The sequence below is a fragment of the Triticum dicoccoides genome, chromosome 6B, assembly GCF_002162155.2.
Source record: "Triticum dicoccoides isolate Atlit2015 ecotype Zavitan chromosome 6B, WEW_v2.0, whole genome shotgun sequence".
In the NCBI taxonomy this organism is placed as follows: Eukaryota; Viridiplantae; Streptophyta; class Magnoliopsida; order Poales; family Poaceae; genus Triticum; species Triticum dicoccoides.
This window is the reverse complement of record NC_041391.1, coordinates 36685827-36702900: the sequence shown is the minus strand read 5'-3', so window position 1 is coordinate 36702900 and position 17074 is coordinate 36685827.

Sequence of the window (17074 nt, the reverse complement as noted above, 5' to 3'; positions counted from 1 at the left end):
TATGTTGGGTGAAGAAATGGATCGCACTAAAGCCCTGACTGAAAATCTTCAGAGATTTCAGTCTAGGTTTGATAACCTTCAAAGTCATCATAACACTCTCTTATCTGATCACGAGAAACTTCCTTATGAATTTCTTCAAAGAAAGCAAGATCTTGAGAAGCTAAGAGTGAGTTATAAAGATCTTCAGAAGGAGCGCGATTCATTACTAGCTCAACAAATCAGCGCTTCTCAGGAAGAATTTGTTCCTCCATGCTTAAAGTGCATTGAACGTGAATCTGCTAATTCTTCACCTGAATGTTCAAATGCTTCAACTGTTACAAATTCTTCATCTGCCTCTGCTATCACTAATTCCTCATCTGAAGACATTGCTAGTATCATTGACGATGTAGGGCTGAAGGAATTGTACATGACAGGCATGTACAAAAGCCTCAAAGGGCATCAGACTCTTTTTGATGTGCTTAAAAAGCAGATCCTCAACAGAAACCCTAGGAAAGAGGGTATCGCCTTTGAGAGGAAACTTAATGCTGATGGAACATATTGGAAGCCTGAGCAGTACCCCAAAACCTCATGGGTTGCGGCAAAGGGACCTCCAGTTGATCCATCTAACTTATCTGGCTTTACATGTGAATCTCCTCATCCTTCTGATGAGTCATTTGACTCCAACTATAAACTGTTCAAAAATCAGAATGGTGAAGTATTTGCTAGATATGTTGGCACTAACTGCAGGAACGGTTCTCCTATGAAGAAAATCTGGGTTCCCAAGAAGTGCCTTGAAAGTCTTCAGGTGAATGTCCTCATGACACCACCAGTGAAGAACAGGAACCCCAGATCAAATTCTTCATATGGATCAAATTCCTCAAATGGATCAAAGTCCTCATATGATTATCATCGTGCTAACAACTCTGTTTCGCAGGGTAGAGCTAAGGGCTATGAATATGTGCATTATTCTTCAAACCATTATGTTCATAAGTCCTCGAAGAATTTCTCTGCTTATTCATATGCTTACCCTAACCCCTCTTATGTGAAACGAAATGGTTTGGCTTCTATGCCACCATTCTCGTATGGTGCTCGCAGAGTGATGAACTCTTTGCCACCCCTTCAGATGTGGGTGGTGAAGAAAAAGAACTAATCTCTTCTGCAGGGTCGGGTCTCCAGATGTGCCTTAACGTCTGAAGAATTTGCTGGGGACCTGACAAAATTGCCTGAAAGGACGCAGGCGAATCATGATGAAATAAACTTTCATTTCACACGTCCTCCTACTGCTATATCTGTTTACTGCTTGATGAAATTCATCTGATGAACTTGATATCATATTCTTCACTGATGAAGCATATGAGATTGTAAGATACACTAATTCATCTGCAGGATGATCAACCCAAAGCCACTGAATGGGTCCTCGATAGTGGATGTACAAATCACATGACTGGTGACAAGAATCTTTTGATGGATGCTCCCTTATCACCGTTGCATCTGAAGCATATCATCTTTGCTGACAAAGGCAAAAGTCAGGTATTGGGTCTTGGTAAGGTTGCGATCTCTAAGGATAAACACATGGACAAAGTCATGCTTGTTAAGTCCTTAGGATACAACCTCATGTCAGTCTCAATGCTTTGTGATCTTGATATGGTTGTTGTCTTTGGCAAGTATCTCTTTGTTGTGATTATGGAAGCTGACAATTCCAAAGTCTTCGAAGGCTTTAGGAGAGGAGATTTGTATATTGTTGATTTCTCTACAGGACCACAACCAGCCGTGTGTCTACTTGCAAAAGCTTCAGAAGGCTGGCTATGGCATCGACGATTTGGTCACGAAGGCATGAGGAATTTGCACACGCTTGCGAAGAAGAAGCATGTCACTGGCATTGAGAATGTCAAATTCCTCAAGGATCACTTATGCGGAGCCTGTGAAGCTGGAAAAATGACCAAGGCCAAGCATCCGACGAAGACTATCATGACCTCTACTCGTCCATTCGAATTGCTTCACATGGACCTCTTCGGACCTAATCATTACTCAGCAGTCACTAATGATGCATCTCTATATGGTTTTGTCATTGTTGATGATTACTCTCGATATACATGGGTACACATTGTTACTTACAAACATGAAGTGCAGGAAGTCTTCAAACGTTTTTCCTCGAGGGCTTCAACCAACTTTGGTGTGAAGATCAAGCACATGAGAAGTGACAATGGAACTGAGTTCAAGAATTCCGGTCTTGATGACTATCTTGATGAACTTGGTATTACTCATGAGTTATCTGCTCCCTATACTCCTCAGCAAAATGGCGTCGTGGAGCGCAAGAACAGAACTCTTGTTGAGATGGCTCGCACTATGCTTGATGAATACAAAACGCCTCATCGTTTTTGGATTGATGCAATTGATACTGCATGCCACATCATCAACAGAGTATATCTTCACAAATTCTTCAAGAAGACGGCCTATGAACTCCTCACTGACAAGAAACCCAATGTGAGTTATTTCAAAGTCTTCGGTGCTAAATGTTGGATTAGAGATCCTCACCACAATTCTAAATTTGCACCGAAAGCACATGAAGGTTTTATGCTTGGTTACGGAAAGGACTCGCACACCTACAGAGTCTTCAACATTGTTCTTCACAAGATTGTTGACACTGTAGATGTGCGGTTCGATGAAACTAATGGCTCGCAAAGAGAGCACCTACCTTCTGTGTTAGATGAACCAGCACCTGAGGATTCTATCAAGTTCAAGGCAACTGAGGATGTCATTCCTACTGAAGAATCTGCTGAAGAATTCATTCAAGTTCATGAAGAACATCGAGCTGATGCACCTGAAGAAAATGCTGAGGAAAATGGTGCTGAAGAAAATGCTGATCAAACTCCTCAGCGACAACCAGCTCATCCTCGCATTGCAAAAGAAGTGCAAGTGGAGAAGATCATCGATGACATTAGAGCACCAGGTCCTCTCACACGCTCAAAAGCTTCACATTTATCTAACTTTTGTGGGCACTATGCTTTTGTCTCTATCATAGAGCCCACTAAGGTAGATGAAGCATTTTTGGAGCCGGAGTGGATTCAGGCTATGCAAGGAGAATTACATCAGTTCGAGCTCAACAATGTCTGGGAACTGGTCAAACGTCCAGATCCTCGCAAGCATAATATCATTGGCACAAAGTGGATCTACCGCAATAAGCAACATGAAAATGGCCTTATGGTGAGGAATAAGGCACGACTGGTAGCTCAAGGCTACACACAGGTTGAAGGAATTGATTTCGATGAAACTTTTGCACCTGTTGCTAGACTTGAGGCTATTCGCATATTACTTGCTTATGCTAACCATCATGATATCATCTTATATCAAATGGATGTGAAAAGTGCATTCCTCAATGGTAAGCTTGAGGAAGAAGTATATTGCTCAACCCCCAGGTTTTGAAGATCCAAAGAATCCTGACAAAGTCTTCAGACTTAATAAGGCCCTCTATGGACTCAAGCAAGCCCCTCGGGCATGGTATGATACATTGAAGGAATTCTTCGTGAAGAATGGCTTCACACCCGGTTCACTCGACCCTACACTCTTTACTAACTCTTATGATGGTGAACTGTTTGTGTGCCAAATATATGTTGATGATATTATCTTTGGCTGTACTGACCAACGTTATAGTGATGAATTTGCCTATATGATGAGTGAAGAATATCAAATGTCTATGATGGGAGAGTTGAAATTCTTCTTAGGTCTTCAAATTCGTCAACAGCGCAATGGCATATTCATATCTCAGGAGAAATACCTCAAAGATGTACTGAGGAAATTCGGCATGCAAGATTGCAAAGGCGTAAAAATTCCTATGCCCACAAATGGCCATCTTTGCACTAATGAAAATGGTATTGACTTCGATCACAAGCGTTCCTCGAAGAAAAACTGCATACTTCTTCAGAGAATTCGATTGTTCAAATTCCTCAACTGAAGAATATGGCAGACGGTAAGAAGCCGCAGAAAGGAGGAAAGAAACCTGAGGTTATGACTGCATTTGAAATCCCTTAGGAAATTTATGCTGGCTATTGCACACCTGATGAAGCAAAATTTGGCAAAGAAAACAAAAATCAGCGCAAGGTGCGCATTCAGAAGATTGAACGGAGATGGGCAAGGGAATGGAGGGAATACAGATATGTGACTCCAAAGTACATGAGGAAATTCGCCCTCAATCCTCCATGCCCAAGAGCTCCATTGGCACCTGGCCAAGTAGCTGACCCCACAAGCATTAAACATGGTGAGGACTTTCCTGAAGAATGGGCTAAGCGCCAAGCTAAATTGGCAAGACAAGCCAAGGAGGCAGTGAAGAAATTCAATGAGGATTCTACCACTGCTACTGCTACTGAGGCCTCGGTCAAACCGAGGAAATCCATGCCAAAGAAGCCCGCTCATAAGCCAAGTGCTTCACCAACAGCGCCCTCACGGCCAAGTTCCTCAGCAATGCCCTCACGGCAAATTCCTCACGCTGCTACTGCTCCACCAAAGTCCTCAACAGCTCCTTCAAAGTCCTCAGCTCCTGTGCATCTGGCTACATGTCAAAGAACTGCTGGTTTCACGATTGCCTATGGTGTTGCAGCAAGTTCCTCAGCTGTACCAATTTCCTCATCAGGCCCCACACTATTGAAGACCAAAGCAACAGCTGGACGAGGTCCTCGGCCAAGTCCAAAGAAGAAATAGGTCACATTCCATGTGCCTTCTGATGATGAAGCTTCTGATGATGAACTTGCAGAAATCATCAGAGACAGGCAGGTGAAGGCCGCTGGAGCCAAAGGCACATCTGTGCCACTGCTTTTGGATCCGAGGAAAATCCTCGATTATATTGATCTCTGGCACAAGGATCCAAACACCCCTATGCCTGACTTTCATATGACTCCTGGACAAAGTCATATGCTGACCCATTTCATCACTGAAGAGAAATGGAAGTTTAAAAAGGCAAGAGAGATCAAGAAAGCTCAATACAGAAAGGAGAAGTTCCTGAAGAAAAACGTTGTCAGAATGACACCTCAGGAACTTCTCAAGGTCCAGACTAAAATTCAAGACCTCAGCAAAAACTTTGATGCTTATTATGCTGATTGGCAAGGAGCCAAGGTCAGATTCGTCAACCTGACGAAGAAGTTCACCAATGTTGCTGCCCCAACGCAACATGAAATTCCTCAGGCTGGAGCCTCAGCTCAGCCGACTGAAGAACATGCTAGCACCGCTGATGAAGTTCAGGCTGCTGAAGAAAATGCCAGTGCCAGGGCTGATGATCTCATTCCAGCCGCTGAAGAAATTGCCAGGGCATCCACTAGTGGTGCGCCTGAAGAAACTGAACAAGACAGGGCAACTACATCAGTTGCGCCTGAGGAAAATCAACCAGCTTCCTCAGCTCCTCCTGCGCCTACACCAACTCCAATTCTTCCATCTGCCTCTGATGTGAAGAAGACCAAGGCTGCAGAACGAGATGCTCTGAAGAAACGGAAAGCATCAGCTGCGTCAAATTCTTCGGCTACAAAGAAAATGAAGCCAATGACGAGCTCCTTTGAAAATCCAATTGATGCTGTTCCAATTTCCTCAATTCCATCAAAGGACCTTGTTCCTTTTGGAGAAGACTATGAGATCCCAAGCGGATCTGATGAAGAAAATCATTCTGTCGCTTCGTCAGAGCAGCTTGATGAAGAAAATGAAGTGGACGCAATCCCTTCAACGCTAGTCATTTCCTCACCTATGCCTCAGTTCACAGCTGAAGAGGCTGGTGTTGAGGAAATTAAAGATGAAGATGTGGATATTGGAAGCACAATGCCAGTGATGAACGATGACTTTTGGGAAAGTCAGCATCCCAATACTCCTCTCTTCACCCCGACCCAACAGATTCCTCAGTCCCCTGCACCAACAGTTCAAATGGGCTCTGAAGAAACTCAACCCACTCTCTGTGTGCATGAAGATATTCTAGCCGCTAGTGCTGATGAACCTGTTGCAGCTGATCCTCAGACTACACCTGTTGAGGAACAAGAAATTCCTCAGCCTGAAGAACCTGAGATTGCGATTCCAGAGGTCGTGATGCAACTCACTGACACTCCACTGCCAAAGCCAAAGGATCCCTTCTCAACAAAGAAAAAGTTCAAGGCTGATGACTTCTTCAGCGAGCACGTATTCTTCATTGATTACAATCCTTATGATTCTGCTCGCATAAGGAAGAGGCGTTTCTGGACTGCCAGCCAAGCCAATTTCTATTCCTCAGTGCTTTTCAATAAAGACAAAGTCTTCGATCATGCTCATATTCCTCATGTGGACATGGAGTCTCTGCCCGGCTTTGAGCCAGTCCTCAGTGTTCTTCACGATGCAGGACTTCTGAATTTCTGCACTGATATCTGTGACTGGAATGAGGAACTCATTCTTCAATTATATGCAATGCTGCACATCACCGGAGACGCTGAAGACGTGAACTCATGGGTATTAGACTGGATGTCTGAAAATACTCACTACAAGGCACTAGCAACTGAATTGCTTCGTGCTCTACCACTCAGTCCTCCACTTGACGGTGCTCGTTGTATCTACAACGAAACAGAACTTTCAAATCACTATATGCAAGTGCTTATGAAGCCTTTGAAGCCAAGGCAGGCCCCACGAACCAAATTCCTCGTCAAGGAATTACTCTATGTGCCTCGGACTGTCTATCAAATTCTGACGAAGACAGTGAGTCCTATCAAAGGCCACGACTCAAATGATGAAGAAGTCGTTGGCATCTTGAAGAATATGTTGGAAATATGCCCTAGAGGCAATAATAAAAGTGTTATTATTATATTGTTCATGATGATTGTCTTTTATTCATGCTATAACTGTATTATCCGGAAATCGTAATACACGTGTGAATACATAGACCATAATATGTCCCTAGTAAGCCTCTAGTTGACTAGCTCGTTGATCCACTGATAGTCATGGTTTCCTGGCTATAGACATTGGATGTCGTTGATAACGGGATCACATCATTAGGAGAATGATGTGATGGACAAGACCCAATCCTAAGGATAGCACAAGATCGTGTAGTTCGTTTGCTAGAGCTTTTTTCAATGTCAAGTATCTCTTCCTTAGACCATGAGATCGTGTAACTCCCGGATACCGTAAGAGTGCTTTGGGTGTACCAAACGTCACAACGTAACTGGGTGATTATAAAGGTGCACTACAGGTATCTCCGAAAGTGTCTGTTGGATTGACACGGATTGAGACTGGGATTTGTCACTTCGTATGACGGAGAGGTATCTCTGGGCCCACTCGGTAATGCATCATCATAATGAGCTCAAAGTGACCAAGTGGTTGGTGACGGGATCATGCATTACGGTACGAGTAAAGTGACTTGCCGGTAACGAGACTGAACAAGGTATTGGGATACCGACGATCGAGTCTCGGGCAAGTAAGATACCGATTGACAAAGGGAATTGTATACGGGGTTTGATCGAATCCTCGACATCGTGGTTCATACGATGACATCATCGAGGAGCATGTGGGAGCCAATATGGGTATCCAGATCCCGCTGTTGGTTATTGACCGGAGAGTCGTCTCGGTCATGTCTACATGTCTCCCGAACCCGTAGGGTCTACACACTTAAGGTTCGGTGACGCTAGGGTTATTAGGAAGACTTGTATGTGATTACCGAAAGTTGTTTGGAGTCCCGGATGAGATCCCGGACGTCACAAGGAGTTCTGAAATGGTCCGGAGGTGAAGTTTTATATATGGGAAGTTGTCATGCGGACACCGGAAAGTTTCGGGGGCATATCGGTATTGTACCGGGGCCATCGGAGGGGTTCCGGGGGTCCACCGGGAGGGGCCACCCCTCTTGGAGGGCCACATGGGCCGCAAGGGGCAGGGAGCCAGCCCCTGGAGGGCTGGGCGTGCCCCCCACCTTGGGCCCATGCGCCTAGGGTTGGGGGGGAAACCCTAAGGGGGGGCGCCCCCCTTGCTTGGGGGGCAAGTCCCCCCTCCCTGGCCGCCGCCCCCCCTCTAGATCCCATCTAGAGGGGCCAGCCCCCCTTGCCCCTTCCCCTATAAATAGAGGGGTGAGGGGAGGGCTGCTGGATACAACTCAAGGCGCAGCCCCTCCCCTCTCCAACACCTCTCCTCCTCCGTACGTGCTTGGCGAAGCCCTGTCGGAGTACTGCTGCAACAACAGCACCACACCGTCGTGCTGCCGTTGGAGCTGTCTTCCTCAACCTCTCCTTCCTCCTTGTTGGATCAAGACGGAGGAGACGTTGTCCGTACCATACGTGTGTTGAACGTGGAGGTGTTGTCCGTTCAGCACTTGGTCATCGGTGATCCGAATCACGGCGAGTACGACTCCATCATCACCATCCCTTGAACGCTTCCGCACTCGATCTACAAGTGGTATGTAGATGCAAACTCACTCCCTTGACTCGTTGCTTAGATGAACTCATAGATGGATCTTGGTGAAACCGTAGGAAAATTTTTAATTTTCTGCAACGTTCCCCAACAGTGGTATCAGAGCCAGATTTATGCGTAGTTCTCTATTGCACGAGTAGAACACAATTTTGTTGTGGGCGTAGATCTTGTCAACTTGCTTGCCGCTACTAGTCTTATCTTGCTTTAGCGGTATTGTGGGATGAAGCGGCCCGGACCAACCTTACACGTACGCTTACGTGAGACCGGTTCCACTGACTGACATGCACTAGTTGCATAAGGTGGCTGGCGGGTGTCTGTCTCTCCCACTTTAGTTGGAGCAGATTCGATGAAAAGGGTCCTTATGAAGGGTAAATAGAAGTTGACAAAATCACGTTGTGGTTATTCGTAGGTAAGAAAACGTTCTTGCTAGAACCCAATTGCAGCCACGTAAAAGATGCAACAACAATTAGACGACGTCTAACTTGTTTTTGCAGCAATTGTCATGTGATGTGATATGGCCAGAAGTTGTGATGAATGATGAATGACATATTGTGATGTATGAGATCATGTTCTTGTAATAGGAATCACGACTTGCATGTCGATGAGTATGACAACCGGCAGGAGCCATAGGAGTTGTCTTTATTTTTTTTGTATGACCTGCGTGTCATTGAAGAACGCCATGTAAATTACTTTACTTTATTGCTAAACGCGTTAGCCTTAGAAGTAGAAGTAGTCGTTGGCGTGACCACTTCATGAAGACACGATGATGGAGATCATGGTGTCATGCCGGTGACAAGATGATCATGGAGCCCGAAGATGGAGATCAATGGAGCTTTATGATATTGGCCATATCATGTCACTACTATATAATTGCATGTGATGTTTATTATGTTTATGCATCTTGTTTACTTAGAACGACGGTAGTAAATAAGATGATCCCTTACAACAATTTCAAGAAGTGTTCTCCCCTAACTATGCACCGTTGCTAAGGTTCGTCGTTTCGAAGCACCACGTGATGATCGAGTGTGATAGATCCTTACATTCACATACAACGGGTGTAAGACAGTTTTACACATGCAAAACACTTAGGGTTAACTTGACGAGCCTAGCATGTACAGACATGGCCTCGGAACACGGAGATCGAAAGGTCGAAGACGAGTCATATGGAAGGTACGATCAACATGAGAATGTTCACCGACGATGACTAGTCCGTCTCACGTGATGATCGGGCACGGCCTAGTCGACTCGGATCGTGTAACACTTAGATGACTAGAGGGATGTCTAATCTGAGTGGGAGTTCATTATAATAATTTGATTAGATGAACTTAATTATCATGAACTTAGTCTAAAACCTTTGCAAAATATGTCTTGTAGATCAAATGGCCAACGCTCATGTCAACATGAACTTCAACGCGTTCCTAGAGAAAACCAAGCTGAAAGATGATGGCAGAAACTATACGGACTGGGTCCGGAACCTGAGGATCATCCTCATTGCAGCAAAGAAAGCATATGTCCTAGATGAACCGCTAGGTGAAGCACCCATCCCACAGAACCAAGACGTTATGAATGTTTGGCAGACACGTGCTGATGATTACTCCCTCGTTCAATGCGGCATGCTTTACAGCTTAGAACCGGGGCTCCAAAAGCGTTTTGAGCATCACAGAGCATATGAGATGTTTGAGGAGCTGAAACTAGTTTTCCAAGCTCACGCCCGGGTCGAGAGATATGACGTCTCCGACAAGTTCTATAGTTGTAAGATGGAGGAAAATAGTTCTGTCAGTGAGCACATACTCAAGATGTCTGGGTTGCACAACCGCATGACCCAGCTGAATATTAACCTCCCTGATGAGGCGGTCATTGACAGAATCCTTCAATCGCTCCCACCAAGCTACAAGAGCTTTGTGAGGAACTACAATATGCAGGGGATGGTGAAGACCATTCCTGAAGTATTTTCCATGCTGAAGTCAGCAGAGGTTGAAATCAAGAAAGAACATCAAGTGTTGATGGTCAATAAGACCACTAAGTTCAAGAAGGGCAAGGGTAAGAAGAACTTCAAGAAGGACGGCAAGGAGGTTGCCGCGCCCGGTAAGCCAGTTACCGGGAAGAAGTCCAAGAATGGACCCAAGCCTGAGACTGAGTGCTTTTATTGCAAGGGGAAGGGTCACTGGAAGCGGAACTTCCCCAAATACTTAGCGGATAAGAAGGCCGGCAACACCAAAGGTATATTTGATATACATGTAATTGATGTGTACCTTACCAGTACTCGTAATAACTCTTGGGTATTTGATACCGGTGCCGTTGCTCATATTTGTAACTCACAGCAGGAGCTGCGGAATAAGCGGAGACTGGCGAAGGACGAGGTGACGATGCGCGTCGGGAATGGTTCCAAGGTCGATGTGATCGCCGTCGGCACGCTACCTCTACATTTACCTACGGGATTAGTTATAAACCTTAATAATTGTTATTTGGTGCCAAGTTTGAGCATGAACATTGTATCTGGATCTCGTTTGATACGAGATGGCTACTCATTTAAATCCGAGAATAATGGTTGTTCTATTTATATGAGAGATATGTTTTATGGTCATGCCCCGATGGTCAATGGTTTATTCTTAATGAATCTCGAGCGTAATGTTACACATATTCATAGCGTGAATACCAAAAGATGTAAAGTTGATAACGATAGTCCCACATACTTGTGGCACTACCGCCTTGGTCACATTGGTGTCAAGCGCATGAAGATGCTCCATGCTGATGGACTTTTGGAGTCTCTCGATTATGAATCATTTGACACATGCGAACAATGCCTCATGGGCAAGATGACCAAGACTCCGTTCTCCGGAACAATGGAGCGAGCAACCAACTAGTTGGAAATCATACATACCGATGTGTGCGGTCCAATGAGCGTTGAGGCTCGTGGAGGATATCGTTATGTTCTCACTCTCACTGATGACTTGAGTAGATATGGGTATGTCTACTTAATGAAACACAAGTCTGAGACCTTTGAAAAGTTCAAGGAATTTCAGAATGAGGTAGAGAATCAATGTGACCGAAAGATAAAATTCCTATGATCAGATCGTGGAGGAGAATACTTAAGTCATGAATTTGGTACACACTTAAGGAAATGTGGAATCGTTTCACAACTCACGCCGCCTGGAACACCTCAACGTAACGGTGTGTCCGAACGTCGTAATCGCACTCTATTGGATATGGTGCGGTCCATGATGTCTCTTACAGATTTACCGCTATCATTTTGGGGATACGCTCTAGAGACAGCTGCATTCACTTTAAATAGGGCACCGTCTAAATCCGTTAAGACGACACCATATGAATTATGGTTTGGGAAGAAACCTAAGCTATCGTTTCTAAAAGTTTGGGGATGCGATGCTTATGTCAAGAAACTTCAACCTGAAAAGCTCGAACCCAAGTCGGAAAAATGCGTCTTCATAGGATACCCTAAGGAAACCGTTGGGTATACCTTCTACTTAAGATCTGAGGGAAAGATCTTTGTTGCCAAGAACGGATGCTTTCTGGAAAAAGAGTTTCTCTCGAAAGAAGTAAGTGGGAGGAAAGTAGAACTCGATGAAGTACTACCTCTCGAACGGGATAGTAGTGCAGCTCAGGAAAATGTTCCTGTGATGCCTACACCAACTGAAGAGGAAAATAATGATGACGATCAAGGTACTTCGGATCAAGTTGCTACTGAACTTCGTAGGTCCACAAGGACACGTTCCGCACCAGAGTGGTACGGCAACCCTGTCCTGGAAATCATGTTGTTAGACAACGGTGAACCTTCGAACTATGAAGAAGTGATGGCGGGCCCAGATTCCAACAAATGGCTTGAAGCCATGAAATCTGAGATAGAATCCATGTATGCAAACAAAGTATGGACTTTGACAGACTTGCCCGATGAACGGCGAGCGATAGAAAACAAATGGATCTTTAAGAAGAAGACGGACGCGGATGGTAATGTCACCATCTATAAAGCTCGACTTGTCGCTAAGGGTTATCGACAAGTTCAAGGGATTGACTACGACGAGACATTCTCTCCCGTAGCAAAGCTGAAGTCTGTCCGAATCATGTTAGCAATTGCCGCATACTATGATTATGAGATATGGCAGATGGACGTCAAAACGGCATTCCTTAACGGGCATCTTAAGGAAGAACTGTATATGATGCAGCCGGAGGGTTTTGTCGATCCTAAGAATGCTAACAAAGTATGCAAGCTCCAGCGATCTATTTATGGGCTGGTGCAAGCATCTCGGAGTTGGAACATTCGCTTTGATGAGATGATCAAAGCGTTTGGGTTTATGCAGACTTATGGAGAAGTCTGCGTTTACAAGAAAGTGAGTGGGAGCTCTGTAGCATTTCTCATATTATATGTAGATGACATACTCTTGATGGGAAATGATGTAGAACTTTTGGACAGCATTAAGGCCTACTTGAATAAGTGTTTTTGAATGAAGGACCTTGGAGAAGCTGCTTATATATTAGGCATCAAGATCTATAGAGATAGATCGAGACGCATCATAGGTCTTTCACAAAGCACATACCTTGATAAGATTTTGAAGAAGTTCAAAATGGATCAGTCCAAGAAGGGATTCTTGCCTGTATCGCAAGGTGTGAGATTGAGCTCAGCTCATTGCCCGACCACGGCAAAAGATAAAGAAGAGATGACTGTCATCCCCTATGCTTCAGCCATAGGATCTATTATGTATGCCATACTGTGTACCAGACCTAATGTAAACATTGCCGTAAGTTTGGTAGGAAGGTACCAAAGTAATCCCGGCAAGGAACACTAGACAGCGGTCAAGAATATCTTGAAGTACCTGAAAAGGACAAAGGACATGTTTCTCGTTTATGGAGGTGACGAAGAGCTCGTCGTAAAGGGTTACGTCGACGCTAGCTTCGACACAGATCTGGATGACTCTAAGTCACAAACCGGATACGTGTATATGTTGAATGGTGGAGCAGTAAGCTGGTGTAGCTGCAACAGAGCGCCGTGGCGGGATCTACATGTGAAGTGGAGTACATGGCAGCGTCGGAGGCAACGCATGAAGCTATTTGGGTGAAGGAGTTCATCACCGACCTAGGAGTCATACCCAATGCGTCGGGGCCGATCAAACTCTTCTGTGACAACACTGGAGCTATTGCCCTTGCCAAGGAGCCCAGGTTTCACAAGAAGACCAGGCACATCAAGCGTCGTTTCAACTCCATCCGTGAAAATGTTCAAGATGGAGACATAGATATTTGCAAAGTACATACGGATCTGAATGTCGCAGATACGTTGACTAAACCTCTCTCGCCAGCAAAACATGATCAACACCAGAACTCTATGGGTGTTCGATTCATCACAATGTAACTAGATTATTAACTCTAGTGCAAGTGGGAGACTGTTGGAAATATGCCCTAGAGGCAATAATAAAAGTGTTATTATTATATTGTTCATGATGATTGTCTTTTATTCATGCTATAACTGTATTATCCGGAAATCGTAATACATGTGTGAATACATAGACCAAAATATGTCCCTAGTAAGCCTCTAGTTGACTAGCTCGTTGATCAACTGATAGTCATGGTTTCCTGGCTATGGACATTGGATGTCGTTGATAACGGGATCACATCATTAGGAGAATGATGTGATGGACAAGACCCAATCCTAAGCATAGCACAAGATCGTGTAGTTCGTTTGCTAGAGCTTTTTTCAATGTCAAGTATCTCTTCCTTAGACCATGAGATCGTGTAACTCCCGGATACCGTAAGAGTGCTTTGGGTGTACCAAACGTCACAACGTAACTGGGTGATTATAAAGGTGCACTACAGGTATGTCCGAAAGTGTCTGTTGGGTTGACACGGATCGAGACTAGGATTTGTCACTCCGTATGACGGAGAGGTATCTCTGGGCCCACTCGGTAATGCATCATCATAATGAGCTCAAAGTGACCAAGTTGTTGGTGATGGGATCATGCATTACGGTACGAGTAAAGTGACTTGCCGGTAACGAGACTGAACAAGGTATTGGGATACCGACGATCGAGTCTCGGGCAAGTAACGTACCAATTGACAAAGGGAATTGTATACGGGGTTTGATCGAATCCTCGACATCGTGGTTCATCCGATGACATCATCGAGGAGCATGTGGGAGCCAACATGGGTATCCAGATCCCGCTATTGGTTATTGACCGGAGAGTCGTCTCGGTCATGTCTACATGTCTCCCGAACCCGTAGGGTCTACACACTTAAGGTTCGGTGACGCTAGGTTTATTAGGAAGACTTGTATGTGATTACCGAAAGTTGTTCGGAGTCCCGGATGAGATCCCGGACGTCACGAGGAGTTCCGGAATGGTCCGGAGGTGAAGTTTTATATATGGGAAGTTGTCATGCGGACACCGGAATGTTTCGGGGGCATATCGGTATTGTACCGGGGCCACCGGAGGGGTTCCGGGGGTCCACCGGGAGGGGCCACCCCTCTTGGAGGGCCACATGGGCCGCAAGGGGCAGGGAGCCAGCCCCTGGAGGGCTGGGCGCGCCCCCCACCTTGGGCCCATGCACCTAGGGTTGGGGGGGGGGGGAATCCCTAAGGGGGGGCGCCCCGCTTGCTTGGGGGGCAAGTCCCCCCTCCCTGGCCGCCGCCCCCCCTCTAGATCCCATCTAGAGGGGCCGGCCCCCCTTGCCCCTTCCACTATAAATAGAGGGGTGAGGGGAGGGCTGCTGGATACAACTCAAGGCGCAGCCCCTCTCCTCCCCAACACCTCTCCTCCTCCGTACGTGCTTGGCGAAGCCCTGTCGGAGTACTGCTGCAACAACAGCACCACGCCGTCGTGCTGCCGTTGGAGCTGTCTTCCTCAACCTCTCCTTCCTCCTTGCTGGATCAAGACGGAGGAGACGTCATCCGTACCGTACGTGTGTTGAACGCGGAGGTGCTGTCCGTTCAGCACTTGGTCATCGGTGATCCGAATCACGGCGAGTACGACTCCATCATCACCATCCCCTTGAACGCTTCCGCACTCGATCTACAAGTGGTATGTAGATGCAAACTCACTCCCTTGACTCGTTGCTTAGATGAACTCATAGATGGATCTTGGTGAAACCGTAGGAAATTTTTTAATTTTTTGCAACGTTCCCCAACAGAATATGCTTTTCAACATCATTCATGGCGTTCCCATCAACTTCCATGATTTCTTCATGAGGACTCTGGCCAATATTGCTATATCACCATTCGAGCTGAAGCCCTATGCTCCTTGGATTATGAGATTCATCAGGGCAAAATCTTCACTGAATTACAAAGCTGACACTCTGAACCACGGTAGCTACTTGCCTCCCATTGAAGTCCTCAAACGGACAGTTTCATCAGCTGATGATAAAGGCAAGGCCGCTGCTGTGATCGATGAAGGCACTCGTCCATTGGATGGTCAATTTCGCAAGGCTACATCTTACTCTACCAATGACGACTCTGCCACACATGACTCTGCCGCAAATACCTCAACCAAGCAAAATCCTCAAGCCACAGCACCCAGGGTGATGACTGACCGTGAGTTACTCCCTAGTCTTCATCAGAAGGTTGATCGCAATCACAAATGGGTAAAGCGTCAGTTTGGTGCACTTCTTCACAATATGACCTCAACACACAATGCAGTGAAGAAGAACCAATACTACCTTCATGAAACCTTCAACCGCACCTGGGCTGTCCTCACTCATGTCTATACCGCTGAAGAACTGAAGACTATGAGTCTCAAGGAAGAATTTGACTGGTCTGCACCTCCTCCGAAGAAATTCAAGAGGGTCAAAATTCCTCCACTGGTGGGCAGCTCTTATTCTTCATCTTGTGACACTGATGAGTATGAAGATTTGGACGACACTGCGGCAGGCCCTGCTACAACAAACAACCCCGACAACGCTGGCGCTCCTCCATCGACTTGAAATTCCTCAGGGACGTTAGTCCTCAGTTTCAATCCTTTTGGTCATTTGATGACAAAGGGGGAGAAATCTGAGTTAGTCTTCAAGTGGGTCTATATTAAGGGCATTTTTTTAGTTACAACTGTCGTTCTTCTGAAACTTTTATTTGGATCGAGTTGTAATATTAAACCCGATGGTGCGTTGATACTTTTGTTGCATTATGCTTTGCATGCTTATTCCTCATTAATGACATTGCACGCATGCTGAATCTCATCAGGCACCATATTTCATCATGCATTTCAAATTCTTCATATTATATATCAAATGCGTGTATGAATTACAAGATATAGGGGGAGATCTCCATGATTCAACTCTTCAAATGTGCATTGCCTCAAAAGCAAATTCCTCACTATGCACATCTTCAGGGGGAGTTCTTCTATATCTTGTAATCAAATTCCTCAATATCAGTGTATACACTTCATATCTTTATCCCCGTTGAAAACTTAACCTATGTTGTCGTATTTCGTATGTTCGGTGTTCCAAGCCTCGAAGTAAGAGATATCCTTGCTAGTTGTAAGTGCATCTAGTGCCCCTTAGTGATTTTGGTGTATTGAAGACTTATAGGTTAAGGGACTAATGCGTTTGTGAGTGTACACATGTCTATAAGTCTATGAGGAGTTTGATATTTACAGAGAAAGTCGACCCTTAAAAATGAAGTTCTTCAACTGAAGACTTTGATATTCTGAAGACTTTCTGAAGACTTTGAAAGTGAAGAAATTGGTGTGACCTTGAAGACTTGGTATTCACTTGT